An 18,630-nucleotide genomic window follows, 5' to 3' on the forward strand; every position below is an offset into this window, starting at 1 on the left:
TGTTGAACCATTTAATAGTGCCAAGGACTTTGATGGCAAGAATTCTCTGAATCTTGTTCCTATTTCCACAGAAGCAGGGAGAATGATCATCTAATATAAGAATATCTACTATAATCAGCCTAAGTAGCCTTTCTAATTTTTCTCCCTATTGTCACCCAAGACAGTCCTGGCATCTCATCAAAGACTGTAATTCTCAGAGCCAGGTAGTCCTTGAAAAATTTGGAAGTTATTTGTCTGAGATATTTTGAAAAGAAAAAAAATCAAAATTTGGGAATTAAAAGAGATAAAATCAGAAGAAAATATAAATGATAGATTCTTTTAAAAGAGAAACCAACAGTAGCAATCTTGAAATCAAAATACTTAAGATCTAGTGCTCTTTTATGACTTCATGAAATATGGGTAAAGATTCAGAAAAATACAGTGCTAGGCTTTTATATTATCACTCCTTCAACCATTCTTTTCTTTGGATAAGAGGTTTCTTCAAATTCTTGTCTCAGTCTAGATGCACAAGTTAGAAGAGGTAACAGTTTTTAGCCATCCTTACATGGGGGCTCAGAGAAATATGAAGTGAGGATAAAAGAAGGAAGAAGAAAAACAATATGAAAGCTTTTGTAAGAGGTTGAAATCATTAAACCAGTATTATTTATTAAGCATCTACTATGTGCCAGGTCTTGTGCTAGGCAAAAGCAGTCCTGCCCTCAAGGATATTTAAACAAATATACACAAACACACTATAGACAGGATAAATGAGAGATAATAACAGAATGAATGCACTTCAATTGAGGGTTGCTTCTACATTCATTAAATTTAACTATCCCTGTCCTGTCATATAATGCAAACTAATTTCCTTATTTTTCCATTCATCCATCCATATTTCCATTCCTTTCAATTCCATCCATTCCATTAATCCATGATTAATCCAACTATCAGTTAGCTCTTATATCTAACAATATTATAAAATACAAAGTAATAGCAACTTCAATAGCCCCTCACACAAGATAATAGAGATAGTTACTGGATCTTTAAGAGGTTGTAGAATTTTGAGAAACTAGCTGTTTATCATTCAACAGATATTATTGTGACTTTCAAGTCATGGCTTGAAAAAAACTATGAAAAGAAAGAAAAAGGATGGGAAAAAATTGCTTTCTGAGATAACTTTAAAATCTCATCTTGTAACATAATGAAGAAAATTCCTTGAGGAGAATGTAGAGACTCAACTGTTGTTTTGCAGAATCATTTGTCACAGTTGAAGAGAGATTGTGAGAGGTAAAAGAGACTTATTCCCTGAAAGATCTATGTTTAAACTGTACTGTCAATAAATGAGAAAATTCCTGAAAGATTTTGGCTTCTATCCTTGTAGCTGAATGATGGGATTATGTTTCAAAAGTGAAGTTTCAAATGAGGTGATTTTTCTCATAGCGGATATGTTGTAATTTGTTCTATTGTTGCCTAAAATGGTTAACAGTTTGTATAGCTTATAACTTTTATATTTATTTATGCATAGGAGGTTAGAGGCAATATAAGTATATATGTATATGTACACAGACACATACAGAGAGAGACAGAAGAGAGAGACAGAGAGACAAAGATAGAGACAAAGACAAAGATGATTCATTGCTTTTGGGGGGAGAGAAAGATTTCTCCAATTTGTTAAATAGGCAATATTAAATTATCTTAAGAGGAAACCCAGAATTAATTATTTAATGAGGCAGATGTGATTTTTAGTTAATAATAGGGAAATATCCAAACTTATTCCTGTATTATTCTGGAACCTGGAAAAAGCTTCATTTTCAAAATAAATATAGTATTGAGTTGGGCAGCAGGCTGATGGGTACTCTTAGGAACTATGCTGCATACAATTGTAGTAGATGGCCTTCAAATACTACTACCAACTTTATAACATAGCTTAAAATAAGGGCCTGATTCATCTGTATGCATAATTACTGACATTCAGGTAATGTTTATTAAATTGTTGTTGGCCATGATACTGACCTGCTGATGGAATTTTGCTCAAATTTGGTTTGTATACACTATCTTTTATCATTTCTGTGTAATTGGCCTAAGGAAATTCTATCATATGCCAACAGAAAATCTTTATATAGGAAAAATATTACAAAAGTTTTTTTTTTTCAGTTGTTCAAGATTTGAAAAATATTCTTGGCTATTAGGCATTCCTGAGGAACATCGGTTACATTATCAAAAGTTCCAGTCCCAGCTGCCTCCAGTCATTGCTTAATCTTTTGGGGCCTCAGTTTCTTTATATGTCAAATGTGAATAACAAAACCTGCTTTTTCTATGCCACAGGGTATTATAAGAGTCAGATGATATGACAGTATTCTGTAAATTGTTAGTTTTCATTATATAACTTAAAAACAATATTAAGACTTTAGTCATCTTCATATTGATTCCATGCAAGAAAGTTTTTGTGTGAAAGGCATAAAAGGAAGCTTGAACTTATGAACAAGGTATAGGAAGGAAGTTATACATTACATGTATGCCAAAGAATTGTTTTAATTTTTTTCTTTATGATTTATTAGAAGTAAATATTTGATTTGTATACCTATACCTTCATACCTAGACTTGTGTGAAAATTGTGTGGAGGGAGGAGATGGGTTATAAGTGAAAAAAGTTTAAGAAGCCTGTTCTAGAAGAATTTCAAAGAAAAGTGAGTCAGATCACTTAGATACATTTACATTTCAGAATATTCATTCAGCTCAATAAAGAATAAATACAAAGAGTGAAAAGTCATCATGTTTTCACAGCCACCATAGCCAGCTAGAAGATAATTGTGATAGCATTCCCGTCTAGAATTCCAGGAAGGCAGCTCAAAATCATTCTGCCTCCCCACAGCTGCTAAAGGAAAGAGATTAAGAGACAGGCAAGTCACCCCCTTTCAACTTTCAAACTACTGAATCAATGTTTTTTTCAGTCTCTGCAGTCAACTAGAAAATGTTTCATCAGCACATAGTACCAATCTCTAAATCATCATAGCTAGAAATCAGCTTCTCCCAATTTCCACATAAGCCCTGATTGAAACAAGGCTAAGAATATCTGTGTATATTTGAAAGCCTTAAGCTATCAGGCAATATCTGCACATGTGTCCAGAACTGGCCAGTCCATCACTATACTATTATTAACCATTATATTAATACTTAAGAAAGAAAATGGGAAAAACTATAAAAATGCTTTTAACATATTGAAATTGCTTATTGTACTTTCAAATTAAAGGAATTCTAAATTTCTTGGGCTCTTTCTTTCGAAAAAGCTATTTATTTCAAATAATATTCACCTCACTTGTAAGACTGAAATTTTGCAATAACAATAAAAAACCCAACATTTGAATGCTTTATTCTAAAAAAAAAGCACATATATTATATATGAGTTGCCCAAATTACAATTATTAAAGTTCATAATAATTATCTTCATATATAGATGTAAAAACACCACATATATGTGTGTGTGTGTATTGACCTTTACAGCAAATTTATAAAGTAGGCAGAGGAGAAATTATGTTACACATGAGAAAATTAAGACCCAGAAATGTTGAATCACTAGCCCAAGTCCAAGGTCACACAGTCAAGGCTTTTACCCACATCTTCCACTTTGCATTTCATCAGCTATCTTTCTCAGGAAGGATGAAGATGTTTCTCCAAGTGGTTACTCCAAGATTTGTTTTGGTTTTTGTTTATTTGCTTTTTTTTTTTTAATTGCAGTAGTTGGAGTGACTAGACAAGTTCAGGAAACCACAATAGGTTTCAGTGATGGAATCAAACTTGACCATGCATTCATGATCTTCAGTAAGCCATGTTTCAATTTTTGAAACCTGATAAGGACCAGATAAGAGGAGATGGAAAATAAAAGGGAAAACTGATGGGAAGAATTGATATGAGTTAATTATCCAGAAGCATGAGAAACATTGTATATTCAGTTGTGAATGTGTTTTGTGTATGTATGTGTGGGGTGTTATGTGGCTATGTGCGCGCGTGTGAGTGAACAAGATGAAATCACGTGTGGACTTAAGACTCATGATCTGCAGACACGTCTAGCTTCTAGCTCCATTAAAGTCATAGTATTTCCTGTCATCCTCTCTCCCACAACCAACCACACACCTGCCCTGCTTCACCTCCTTTCAGGTTTCATATCTGGCTTGAACAAGATAGCTTTTCTTTCCCCTACCAGCCTCGGAAGAAGGGCAAGTTAGCACAGTTCCTATGTGCTGGTCTGCGCAGTTGTGAGGATGGGATTTAGCTGAGATTTTCGCAATGCATGCAGCCCATCCATGTTCCCTTTTTGACGTGGATGGGGGATTCCCGGGGATTGATATATGTCAGTGGCTAGGGACCCTGAATCGGGAGTGCGTGAACTCTGGGGCGGTAGGCAGGTGAGAACGCCGGCAACTAGAGCCTGGGTTGCATATAAATATCTACCCCTTTTCAGGAGGTTTTCAGGCTTTTCAGAAAGCAGTTTGGGGGAAGGGAATTTCATTGAGTTAATTTTCCATTGGGGAATGAAGGGACCTGAGTCCTAGGCACAAATGTCTTCCCGCGGCTGAGCAGCCCCAGCATTCCCGACTTCCTAGGTTAGCAAGGCTCAAGGAAGCCTAGAGCTCTGGGCTCCTCACAGCGTCAGAAGGAGGCGAGCGCTCTGCTGTGTCCTTTTAAGCTCCAGCTGTTCTTTCCGCAGGAACTATTTTTAGCTCGCTCATTCGCTCTCTCTCAGCTGTGGCAGCATCCGGATCGGTGTTTCCTCTCAGTAGCTCTTCACTTGCTTCCTCATCAGCTTTGCCAATCCTCCACCATCACCCCTACCTACACCCCCACCCCACCCCCTTCCTCGGCAGCTCTTGGTAGCTTCCACACGGAGAAGGTCAGAAAACTGAGCATGTCTGGATGTGCTCGGCAGCCACAGCGGCGGGGGCAGAGCGGGGATGCGTCAAGCTGATCCCATTCACTGGGAAGGGGCCTGAAGGAGCGCAGGGAGTGCGCCGCGCTCCGCCTCACCCAGCCAAGAGGGGCGCAATCGCCGCAGCCGCAGCTGTAGCCGCCTCCACCTCCACCTCCTGGAGACCAGCAAGTAAGTTTCTGAGGTTGCTGGGTGGTGGGGCAAGGGCTTGGCAGCCGGATGAGTCCCGTGCCCTAAAGCAGATGGATGCATGCCCGGGTTTGCGGCAGAGGAGGCGCGGCTGGCAGACTAGAGAGCTGGCATTACTGCTCCGCGCTCCCCCTTTCCACTTCCTCCCCGGTCCTTCTCCAAGCTCTGGGAGCAGTTTGGCCACTTTGGAGGGCTGATGGGCATTGGGAAAGATTGGTTGGGGTGAAAGAGGTTGGTGCTGTAGAAAGGAAGAACAGTTGGAAGGGGGAAGGGAACATGGGAACCGGGGAAAGATGCTAGAGAAGAAGGACATCTGGAAAGGGGGGCAGAACGGTACAGAGAAGGGGCAGGTAGGAGAGTGAATCTGTGCGGGGCAAAGGAACAAGGTCTTAGGTAGAAACGCCTAGGCAGTGGGAGAGACAGAGGGAAACCTTGGGGAAAGGTAAAGGACTAGAGAGATAAACGAACTCGACCAGGGAGAAGCCGGGGAAGCCGGATTTGAAGATCTATGAATGGACAGGTGTAGAGGCAAAGGAGTACTATGCTTGGAGGGGAGGTAGGGATTTTCCCCATGGATGAAGAACATACGTGTAGAAGGTGGACCCGAATTCTAGAAAAAGGAAGCTGGGAGAAGGGAATAAGTGCTAGGCAGTGATCATAGGGGACAGCTAGGATTTCAGACTAGTGACTGTCTTTCTGGGACTTAGTGATGAAGAGAGATTTGGGGGTATCGGGTTTGGCCGAATATAGGTGATAAAACTGGATGAAGTCGGGGGGCATTGGGTCAGGAATGTGAAAAGTAGAACAGAAAATATTGGCTCGGTGGGTGTGAGTCTGTAGAGGAGGGAGGTTGGGTGCTCGAAAAGGTAATGAAGTAGGCTGGAGGGGAGATATAGCCGGCTGAAGTCAAGAAGGAAGATCCCACCTCTCCTTAAATACTCACTTGCTATTTGTTCTGAGCACACAGCCTTTCTGCCTTGTTCTTCTCCATGTTTCCCAGACCCATCTTGGCCACAATCGGATTCCTATATGGGGTGTGTTGATGTTGTAAAGGGCCTCTTTAACTTACCTTTGAAAGTGATGTAAGGCTAGTCATTTGCAAAGATGATGACAGCTCCTTCTATAGAAGTGTGGTAGGTGTAGTATTTGGTTTTTATCTATGGGATCTCTCAGGCTGATATTCTAGATCTTTCATCCACTGAGTGGAGCTGAAAGAACTCTATGGCATATAACTCTCAAGTTGCATGTATATGTGTGTTGAGGACAGGAAGAGGCTGGCTGAGTCCATTTGCTGCACTCTCCATGTTAATGAGATGTTGGGATAGGACATCATAAACTGACTATATCTTTTTTGTATATTTCTTTTCCTCATCTCTTTTCTCAGCTCACACCCCTTATTTCTTTTCCATTTTATCTTCTTCTAAAACACAAACATGTGCACACATACACACATATACATACATGCATAGGCACATACCTGGAAACTGACCATTCATTTAACTTTAAAGTGGGAATAAGAAACAGCAGATCTCTCTCTTCCTCACCACAACCTTCTCTCCTCTCAAGAGCAAATTGGGTGCTGTGAAAGTGATTGTGGTTCAAAGACTAGGCTTCTAGGGTTTTCCCCTGAGATCTTCCAGGGGTGCCAATTCGGATTACCTATTGTTCTTTGACAAATGCTGGATATCTTAACGTAGATCTACACTAAAATTGCTATACTTGGCTCTGTTCTATCTGAACCTAGGTCTTCTGTTTCTTTTTTACTTGTCCTCTCCCCCCAAAATCCCCCAAACTTGGCAGTTATTTGCACCAGAAACTTTTATACAAAGGGGTTAGTGACCTTCTTCCAAAATTCAAGGAAGCAAACTATTAGAAAGTTCTTCATTGAAATGTGCCCAGACAAAGGTGAGATAATTTTTCTACTGTATGTTGTATCAGTCAGGTTCTAGATAGAATAATTCACTTCTGGATTATACCTTTTAAGAGGAGTGTTTACAAGCTAGTAAAGGACTTGAAAATCATGTGGTTGGAGGACTGGGTTAGTTTTATCAGAAAGAAGATTATATATAGGGTCAGCTTTAAAATATGAGTAAAATCAAAAAGCAGAGCAAAGTATTGTTTAAAGTTTCATGGGAGTACATGAGCACTTGGGGAAGAATATCAATCTTTAAAAACAGAATGGTTTACTCTGCAAGATTTCATGTTCTCATAGAAAGTACAAACACATTTTTAAAACCACTTGTGGAGGATGGTGTGGAGTATATTTCTACATTTGTTGGAAGATGAGGCTAGTTGGTACAATCATTCTGCTCTTTCGGAATCTGATTTGGTATCATTGAAGAAACTCAGACCATAGTTATTTAGGGCTGTTCTTACTCCCATTGTCCTCAATGGGGCATTACTACATTATCCCCAAGAGATATTATTACTTGAATAAAGAGTAATAGCAACAACCAAAACTATGTGTCTCCTTCTGTTTTTGGCTTTCAGGGTGAAGGAGCGAAATGAATATATGTGACACCCAAAAGGCATCTAATAAGAGGCACCTCAGCAAAACAGAAGATTTGTCATAGAAATAGGGAGATGGGTTCAAGTTCCAAATGTAATATATATGACTACATGAACTTGGGCAAGTCCTTTAACTTCTCAAAAATCTAGACAACTCTGTAAGATTGTAAGTAATAGAAGACTTTCATATTATTTGTAGCCATCAGTCAGATCTACCTTCCTCCCCACAGTTTAAAAAACAAAAACAACAAGTCAAATGGAACCAAATTTTAGGAACAGGAAGCTTTTTTTTTTTAACTTATGATTTGCTTAAATAAGAACACTGACCTGTTAAATGCAAAATAACAAATTCAATGTTTATTTTCTTTCTTGATATTAAAATAATAGTAGTTGGGTCTTTATTTCCCAGTTCACAAAATTTTTATCTGTTTCTAAGAGAAGGCCTGATATTGAAAAGATTTCACTTGGATGACTAGTTGTTGATTATCTTTCTGATTTTTCCCAAGGTCTTGAGGTTCCTGAAAAGTCCTTGGGACCTTTCATTTGTTGCTGGAGCAGTGGTAGGTAGCTCCTGTAACTTATTTTTCTATAGGTGTTCCTATATTTATTTGTTAAACTGTATTATATGTTTTGGTCTAGCTGTACTATTTGTTACAAATGAGTGATACTTTTTGTGTGATCCTAAGCAAATACCTCAACTTCTCTATGCCTTAGTTGATTCATCTATAAAATGAAGGGATTGAACCATTTGATTTCTGAATCTATGATCCATGAAGTTAATGTCGTGTTTACGTTCTAGCCAAAATCAATGATTTATTGTTACCCCATCTTATCTTAAGATTTCCTCTTTTTAGGCACATGATACATCCAGTCTAAACCCTGTAACACACCCCTGCCTCATACCCCAACTCCTTTTATGAACCTTTAAGATCCAACTCAGATGTTCTTTTGAAGCCTTCTTAGATCTCCTCGTATCCTAATTAAAATTATCCAGCCTCCATTGAACCTCTCATTTTCTTTTATTTAACTTTCTTATATTTTACATATATATGTATATATATACACATACATACACATATGTGTATATATATATGAACAAATATATTCCTATATTATATATATATACATATATTTCTATAATATAATCTCTATGATAGTTGTATTATTGTTATATGTACATGTCTCTTTCTACTACTAGACTGATTATAGTTAGGAAGTGTGCCATTTTTTTCATCTTTGCCTAGGATGGTACCTGACACCCAAAAGGCATCTAATAAATGTTTATAGAATTGATAGATAGCCAAAGAGATGTCACTTAACTTTTGAGAGAGAAGCAGGCCTGGTCAAGAAGTAAAAATGGCTAAAAGTTTCTGTGCATCTCTGAATACAGGGTGGTTTCAGTTGCATCCAGGCCTTTCATCCACACTAGGAAAGTATGTTCTCAAGTAATTTATTAATTATGTAATATTAATTGGAAAAGAATAACCAGCTGGGAGTCAGAAGAGCCCTGAATTCCAGTTCTGCTCTGATGCTTACCAATTATGTCACTCTTAGAAACTCATATCCTGTCTCTGGACTTGTTCCCTCATCTATAAAATGATTTTAATGGTGCTATTATTACTTCCCCCATAGTTGAGGGAGGTTCTTAAAAGCTATCAGAAATAATAATAACAACAATAATCATAGCACTTATATAGAGCTTCAAGTTTTGCAAAGTACTTTACAAATATCTCATTTATCCTCATAACAACCCTAGGAAGCAGGTACAACTATTATCTTCATTTTATAAATGAGAAAATAAAAAAGGTTATACAGCTAGTAAATGTCCAAAACTAGATTGGAACTTGGATCTTCTTGACTTTCAGTCAAGCACTATACTACTTCTCAATTACTTAACTAATTATTTCTACTATTTGCTGCTGGTGAACAGTGCTGTGCTAAACAGTGAAGGTTTCTTTGATGGGTATGGCAAAGGGGAAGGATATAGGACAAGCATTTATTATCATTATTAGCACTATGCTAAGTGCTTTACACATATCTCATTTGATCCTCACAACGGAATATGCAGGCATCTCATTTATAACTCAGAACGTGCTTAAAATGGCTGGCTCACCTCCTTTGCTTTATCTTTGGCACTGTGTTGGGGTTTATTTATCCTTATTATATATCTCTTTATTACCCCTTCATCTTATTTTAGTCCTCCAGAAACTTACAATCATTGGATAGTCCCAAGAGAATGTTGTTATTTTAAAAAGGGGGCCTTTTCTGTGAGAAGTAGGAGTCATTGAAAGCACTTATGCAATTCAGCTTTCTGTCCTCATCCCTCATTCAAGACTCAGTTTATTGTGCATTTGCAGTGTTTGTGCTGTGGGCTACTTATTTAAATGTATATGATGGATTAGAAAATAAGATATTCATCCACTCGAGTTTCCTTATGTGAATAATTCAAAAGTTTTTGAATAATCATGGATCTTATTTAGGAATCTCAGCAGAGTTTCAGGGCTTATCCACTCAATACAATATAACCTTCCAACAGGATGGGGAAACGTTTTCCATTTGTTGTCATAGCTGGATGCCCTCCACAGGAGTAGCAGATAATTTTGTTTAGCTTCTGCCTTCCTTTCTTATATCTTAACTTTATTTGATATTAATCATCAGATAATCACGGAACCAAGTTAACTCTTGTTATAACTTTTCGAAGAACCTTACACTATTTTAGCATATGAATGATAGATTCTTGGAAATAAGCTCTATCAAATCATATGCTCTTTTTTAGTCAACAAGAAATAAGCATTGTGGGATCATGTGTTCTCTATGCTTTTCAGCCAATTATGTTACTGTAGAGATATTGTCTTTTGTAGAATATCTGTGAACAACCTCCCCTTCCCTTTTTATTCCTGTATTAAGGATGTTGTCAATATGTATGTAATTATTCTCATAAAATCATTTTTAGAGTTGGGCAAATTGAGAGATTGTTGATATTTTTGACTCATATTTAATGGTAATTTCTTACCACTTTTTTTTTCTAAATTTTTGTTATTTTCTCAGATTTCACATGTGCCTTGAGAACTAATCCTTTTAATTCCTTGACATTTGCATGATGTTTAAGACAGAGCAAGTTTCTTTGTTCTGGTTCAGCTGATATTTCTATTTTCCTCACAATAGCATTTCTACTTTTATACAACACATCTGGGACCATGATGTTAGAATCTAAATATTTTACTCCTATTTATGAAGAAAAAAATTGTTGCAGAAATCTGGATGATTCTTTTTTATTTTTCAATTATATGTTAATTTCTGTCCAGTTTTATTTTTAACTGTTCTTAGAGTGATCTTCCTTAACTGAGTTTCTTTATAAATTTGTTTTTCCAGATATAGATTCTTACAGTTTGAGACTATGTTGCTCATTTTCTTCCCCCATCCTCCTCTGTGATATTTTCCCACATTAGTTATATTCTAAACTGCTGTTACCCGTAGCTGCTATCTTTTCTTTACTTGGCAAGGAGATTAAGTGTTTTCTTAGTGATTTCTAGGCAGGTTTAGTCTCTTTGTTGTGGTGATTGATTTCTACTAAGCTTCCTTAGGGAAAATTGGTAGTCTGTGCCAATTTCTGTTATTTAAGCATTAATATTAATTCCCCCTTTTAAGTATTACTACCTTATTTACAAATTGCTCATTTTTGGAGCTATCTAAATATCCTTAATAGCTTTTAATTTTCTAGTAGAAAAAAATTTTTTTTTTACCTTGCTTTAACAAATCAGTGGTTTGATGGTACACTGACGGCTGATTCAGGAATGACTCCCATTTCAGTAACCAGTCTTTCTTGTATTTAAAATTTTGTCTGTTTTCTTTTATGATGTTGCTTAGTGCTAACCATGTGCTAATACATGCTGACTCTATTATTGAAGAAAATGTTTATGGTAAATGGCTATGGGGCTTTTGTGAGACATATAAGACTTTGACTTCTTTTATTTTGTGAGCCATATTTTCCAATGTTTGCTTGTTTTTGTTCTCTCCTTTGCCCACCTTTTTTTATGCAGTGAATGTGTATTAAATTTAGGAATCTGGAGTCTTTTTTAAAATTGGATTTAATTTGAGAGTCTCATAAAGTACTCATCAAGTAAAATTTTATACTTCTTCAACCTCTGCAACTTATTTTGGCACTCAAGCTGCAATTATCATTTTGGTGATATTTTTTTAAAATAGTTAACTGGCATCACAATTTGGGAGGACCAAATGGACCTTGAAAAATGTTTCTTTTTGCCTTGCTATAGGCAATCAAAACAGCTCTTTATATGGCCTCCTTTAAGGTGACTTACAAATAATTCTTCCATTTAATTGTCTTGTAATTTCATTCATAGTAAGAATGTCAAGACTGATTTGACTCATTTCCTCTTGTATAACAACTTGTTGATCTTGGGACAAAGATCTTACATTTAGAGTAAGGTTTAATGTTATAGTGACCTAAAAATTTGATTTGTAGCGTCTTCATTGTCTTCTTCTACTATGTCACCCCTATCACTAAAGAAGCAGTTAGGGACCATGTAACACTATGGGCCCTTTTGTTTTTTTATTTTATTTTATAGATTGCTACAGTAAAGTAATTCATCACTATATAACCAGCTTACTAATGATGAGTCTTTATCTCCTTACTAGGCTGGTTCTGGGAAAGCAGCCTTCTTCATTGGCTGGTACTAAAAATATTTTAAATGCCCGGATGCATTTAATGGTACTTGGAAGCTTTTAACATGTCAAATACCTGCTAATGTTTCCTCTAATTTTGCAGAAGTTTTGGAGAGCCCAGGGACCCACTATATGACTGAAGCATTGAAATGGGACCTTTGTAGTAGAGAGACAACTTATATAGTATCCTTGTCCCTTGTTCCCTTGTTCCCACAGCGTTTATCACCAAAAAATTTTACATTTGGTAGCAGAGGGCAATGCCTCTACAATGTGTTAGTGGAAAGAAATAGTTTAAGAGTAAAGGTGTTCTTCCCAGTGTATAACCTGGCACACAGTAAGTACTTGATAAATGTATATTGCCTGATAAATGACAAGCTGTTGGAAATTTTTCATAGACACACCAGAGAAGTCTGATGTTTGAAATTTAGGGAAGGTCATAATTATTCTATTCTGATTGAATTCTTCTAGTACATTTAGAGAAAAGAAAAGGATGAACTAGAAGCTAGATTTTCTTATTCATACCTGACTCTTTTTCAGTCATTTTAGTTGTTTCTGACTTTCATATCCCTATTTAGGTTTTCTTGGCAAAGATTCTAGAGTGGTTTGCTCTATCCTTCTCCAGCTCATTTTACAGATGAGGAAACTGAGATAAATGAGGTTAAGTGGCTTGTCCAAGTTTACACCACTAGTGTTTGAAACTAGATTTGAACTCACAAAGATGAGTTTTCTTCATTCTAGACCTGTCACTCTATCTACTATACCACCTAGCTGCCTATAATCATACCCATTTAGATCATTATTATATAGTTCTCTCTAAACTAGGAAGAAATTAATTTTCAAGTTTGACAGATTTAGGAAACTGAGGTCCAGAGATATTGAAGTGAATTTGCTGATATTTCTACTTCTTCCTCTGTGAGTGTATGATTGACTATGTTCTCTTCTGAATCCTAATTGAAGGGATATCTTTATTGACACTCCTCTTAAAATTCACTAATCATATAAACCAGAGCGGGCCTCAGAGGTCACTTAAGCCAACCTATTCCTAGGAAAAAAATCCTTTCTATAAGATACTTGGCAAGTAATCATATGTTTTTCTTTTTAATAATCAAGCACTCTAATCCTGGTTATTTCTTTGCCTACAGAACAAGAATGCTAGTAAAAACTTGATACTTTATTGAACTCTTCCATCTTTCAACCCCTTTCTACTACTGAGAAGAGGCAAAATAGTCTTTAACAATGCATTAAAATTTAACATCTCTTCTAAACATTCTACTTACATTCTAAACATTCAACTTACATTTCAAATTACCTTCAAGGCCTGTCTATGTTACAGTCTGTTGGGACCTCCATTGTAAACTAAGCTCATACTTTTCCTAGTGTATGTTCTTCCTTTTTTGTTTATTTGTTTGTTGCTGCTGCTGCTGATATCACCATTTATTCAGACTCCTTTGTTCCAAATCTTTGGGTTATCTTTGATCCTTCCTTTCTTTTGACCTCCCCTATCAAATTATTTGCTAAGTCCTATTGATTTTAGAGGCCTCTCATATTAGTCTTTTCCTTGTTAATTCATTTATTCATGCTTTATGTAATATCCTAAGTGAGATCTTCCGACTTGCTTTTAACCCAAAATTATTGTTTTCATTTGCTTCTGTTTCTTGATTATTTTATTTGTCTCATTTATCTATTTGTAATGTTTGTTTTAATCAAAACCAAATAATTTTGAGGAATGTAGTTCTATAAGACAAAGTCTTGTGGTGTTATTTTCTTTATTATTTTAGTTGAGATTCTAGACCTCTTTTTCTTCCAAATAAATTTGATTTTTTTTATCTATTTCTAAAATATATCCATTCAGTAATCTAAATGTCATAACATTGAATCTGTAAATCAATTTATGCCATTTTTATTATATCAGCACAACCCAATCATGGGCAATAACTATCTTTTCAGTAATTTGACTCTTTTTTATTATTGATAAAGTGTTTTATAGTGGTGTTTGTATAAATTAGTAAATTCCCAGCTAGTTTGTGCAAGTTATAGCTATTTGAATTGAATTTATCTTATTTTTTTTCCTTCTTTGCTTTTCTTAGTACTTTTTAAATATGCTGATCACTTTTGTGGATTTACCTTATATCCTATAGATTTCTTTTTAATCATTTTAGGAATTTAAACTATAATGTAGCCTGCAAATAGGAATAGTCTTCTCTTCATTGATGTACTTAATATATATTCTTTTGTTTTTGTGTTTATGTGTGCACATGAGTATATATGTGTGTGTGTGCATATTTCTCCTTTCTAGTTTATGTTTCACGAGAGCAGAGACAGTGTTTTAGTTAAACTTTTTATCCATACTAACAGAGAGGACTTCTGATTAATAAATAGTTAATATTCACATTTCTCATGTCTTTCTGTACCACCCACCCCCCAAAATTAAATGATCTTACTGCAATGATATACTGGTTTATATAAGTAGAATAATGATTCCTTGGGTAATAAGAATGCTGTGTATAATGCTTTGTACTACATTGATGGAAAGGGAAGAACAATTTAATTGCTATTCAAAACAGTAGCTAATGATACAATATGTAATCTAAATATATACAGTGATGAACTATATAGTTATAATAATTTTGCAATTGTAAATTTTTTTGGTTACTTAGACTTTTAAAACTAAGCTAAAAATCTACTTAAACCAAAATATAGAAGACTCAAAAGCTGGGGCTCAAACTCTGGACTTAACACAAGTTGTTGAAAGAATACCAAAAGAAAGAGAAAAAAGAAAATAGGTGAAATTCATTTCTGTGGCTCTTACCAGGATGGAGCAAGAATTTCTTTAAATTTTTTAATAGAAGCTTTTTATTTTCAAAATATATACATGAATGATTTTTGACAAACCCTATGTTCCAGTTTTTCCCCTCGCTTTCTCCCATTTCCTCTCCCAGTTGGCTAGTGTGCCAATGGATGTTAGACATGAGCAATTCCTCTACACATATTTTCACAAATATCATGCTACACAGGAAAAATCAAATCAAAAAGGAAAAAAAAAAGAAAGAAGACAAAATGCAAGCAAACTACAAGTGAAAGTACTATGTTGTAGTCCACATCCAGTTCCCTTTATCCTGTCTCTGTGTGCAGATGGTTTTCTTCTTCACAAGACCACTAGAACTGGTCTGAATCACCTCATTGTTGATGAGAGCATGTCTATCAGAATTGATCATTGTATAATCTTGCTGTTGCTGTGTATAATGATCTCCTAATTCTGTTCATTTCACTTAGCATCAGTTTATGTAAGTCTCTCCAGGTGTCTCTGAAATCATCCTGCTGGTCATTTCTTATAGAACAATAATATTCCATAACATTCATATACCGTAACTTGTTCTCATTTTCCAACTGATTGCATCCACTCCATTTCCAGTTTTTTGCCACTACAGAAAGGGCTTCCACAAACAGTTTTGCACATATGGGACCCTTTTCCTCCTTTATGATTTCTTTAGGATACAATCCCAGTAGAAACACTGCTGGATCAAAGAGTATGCACAGTTTGATAGCCCTGTGGGCATAATTCCAAATCTGGTGCAAGAATTAAATGAGAATTCTACTTTAATTCCTTGTTTGGAGAGGTTTTGTTTATTTGATTCTGTGACTGGATCTCCCTGTGGTAGACCACACCACAAATCATCTGGGAAACTTTGATCCCTCTCTGTTCCCATCATGGACTTGCTCCAACTCCTTTACCCCCAATACGGAGCCAGGGAAAAGGAAGGTCTCTATACTGGTGTATGATAGTATGGATACTTGATTGATTGACCTTTGCTCTCAAATTGCTGCAGCTCAAAACTCTTAAACTCAAATGATCTACCAACTTCAACCTATCCTGATAGCTTGGAAGAGTTTTATTTTATTTCCTAGAAGAACAAACATAGCTCCATATAGCAATCCTTACCATGTTGCCTATTCTTTTTGCACCTTATGTAATTCAAGGAGTTAGAATTAGTTTGTGAGCTGTCAGGAATTTAAATAGAATTATTTCATCAGTGATCAAAGTTTTACAGTAAGCTATATCTTAATAAGACTACATAGAAAACACTGAACTTCAGACATATGTAATAAATAAAATTCTGATTTTCTTTGTGCTTTCAAATAATTTAATCAAATGAGTCACTTCAGGGGTCCAACTCATTACTCTTAAATGAAAGTACTTGATGACCAGTTATTCTCTATACCCGCTCCCATCTGAAATCCAGGCCTAACTCTCTATCCCCTGTGCCACCTACCTAGCTGCCTGAGTTCAAATGCAACTTTAGACATTTACTGCCTTTGTGTTCCTAATCAAGACATTTAATCTTTGTTTACCTAATTTTCCTTTACTTCAATGAGAATAACAGTATCTACCTTACAGTACCCTTTTATAAAAACCTTAGAATTCTTCAAAATGTGAATCATCATGTATAATTTCTATTAATAGCAAGAGTGAGCATGAAATAATGCTCACATATACATATCCATAGCATATAAAATTTTACAAAACTTTATCAAAAAGGAAGAATAACAGCCTTATGATATTTTTCCCTTGATCTAAGATAAAGCATGTATCACAGCAGAACTTTTTTTTTTAGTGACTGGTTTTCTGATATCCAAAAGTACATATATTTTTCTCTAGATTTTCTCAATCTGTTTGGCCAGTCATAGATAAATGTTGTTATATTTTTGATCAAATGCTATTGAATTATTCCTTGTTGTTAGTTATGGGATCTTTCCACTTTTACAGTGTCATTCACCTTATTATGATTTCTAATAGTACTGCTTATTGGGTTCTAATTATAATGCAAAATAGCTACTTCCTGATGATTTAGAGAAGAACTTTTGTCTTCTATTCACACATAGCTTTTTTATTATCAGTCAAAAGGATCATTTCCAGACTTGAGTGTCTTATTTTTTTCTAAGCCCTTTTCTCTATTTTGAAGTAGATACTATTTTCATCTGCTATATCCTGACTCCATTATACCTAATAATATATCTGCAATTCTCTAAATAAACATTCTAGTAAGTGACATAGTCATATGTGTGTGTGTGTCTGTATATGTATATATAGATATAGATATAGATTACTGGATTGCTTTTTGTGTGTTCTGGACCTCTTTGATAGTTTGAAACCTATGGATCTCTTCTCCAAATAATGTTTGTAGATTATTCTCCAAATAATAAAATGTATAAAATAAAATGGTTGAAAGTAGAAAGGAAAATGGATAATACTGAAATAAAGATTCATTTTTCCCATCTAAGTTAACAGATCCCAAAAAATTTATACAGAGATTACCTCCCTCCACCGTGCCATCCCCACTAGGAGCCACATTAAGATTTATTTTATTTTTTAGAATCTTAGCTTCTGTAGAATAGGAATAGTAATGGCTGTTCTGCCAACTTCACAGGGCTTCTTGAACAAAACACTTTGCCACTTGCAATTTATGAGTTGCTGTTATTAAAATGCTTGGAGAATAATTGGTGATGTAGTAAAAGGAATAGAATTTTATTTCAGTGAAACAGGGGTGTCAAGATGTCAACTGTTGAGCTAAAAATGAAAGGGAATTCTAAGAGTCTAATCAAGATTCTTTACCCTGGAATTGTTTTCAAATCTTTTAATAGATCATTGTGACAAAATGTCCCAAGTGAGTATCACACATTTAACAGAAGAATGTTAACTGCCATAATGTGCTCTTAGTAATCATCCATCTTAGTAGTTGAATGACTTCTTATATGGATTTTAATATTAGTTTAGAAAGTTCTTGTTTCAAAGAAGTAATTTTAAATTCAAGCATTTTTCCATTATAGCAACTTTCGTGGTAACAAGAGTCTGTAAGTAACTTACTGAAAAACTATAATGATTTCAATAAAATGATTGTGTCTTGGTACAGTGACTTTGCCCTTTTCTATAGTACCTATAGTTATTTTATCAAATTGGGTGGGGGAAATCAGACAAAAAAAAAAAAAAACAATGCTAAAAATCCAACCATGAAAGTGATCATTACTGACTGCCATGAAGGGATAGAAAATTGGAATTGGAACAAAGACGATTTGAAGGCAGAAGTCTTATCTTATAAGGCAGACTCAGAACAGCAGGAACAATGATGAATTGGGAGATGGTTGACCCAGACTCAGATGCCAACTCTGAAGTTTATGGCCAATGCAAACTTAGGAAAGTCTGTTAACTTCTCTGGTCCTCAGCTTCCTTACATAAAATGAAAGGATTGGACCACACAGTTTCTGAGATCTTTTCTAGCCCTAAATCCATGTCTCGAATAAATCAGATTATCTTTGTTTAAGGCTGCATGGGGAAGGTCAGGAAAAGCAGAA

At 35.6% G+C, this 18,630-nt stretch overlaps 1 protein-coding gene across 5 annotated transcripts in view; it reads left to right on the forward strand.

Annotated features, from left to right (window-relative positions):
* Nucleotides 1–4,294: 4,294 nt before the first annotated feature.
* The window catches only part of OXR1 (oxidation resistance 1), a 550,745-nt gene continuing 536,409 nt past the window's right edge, over nucleotides 4,295–18,630 (forward strand). For 2 of the 5 annotated variants that reach the window (XM_051970975.1, XM_051970974.1), the window contains exon 1: nucleotides 4,298–5,073. The gene's annotated coding sequence lies outside the window, so the exon portion shown is untranslated. Of the gene's footprint in view, nucleotides 5,074–18,630 lie in introns of all 5 variants that reach the window. The other 3 variants (XM_051970977.1, XM_051970973.1, XM_051970976.1) reach the window with 3 other exon arrangements.

This window comes from Antechinus flavipes, chromosome 1, assembly GCF_016432865.1.
Source record: "Antechinus flavipes isolate AdamAnt ecotype Samford, QLD, Australia chromosome 1, AdamAnt_v2, whole genome shotgun sequence".
Classification (NCBI taxonomy): Eukaryota; Metazoa; Chordata; class Mammalia; order Dasyuromorphia; family Dasyuridae; genus Antechinus; species Antechinus flavipes.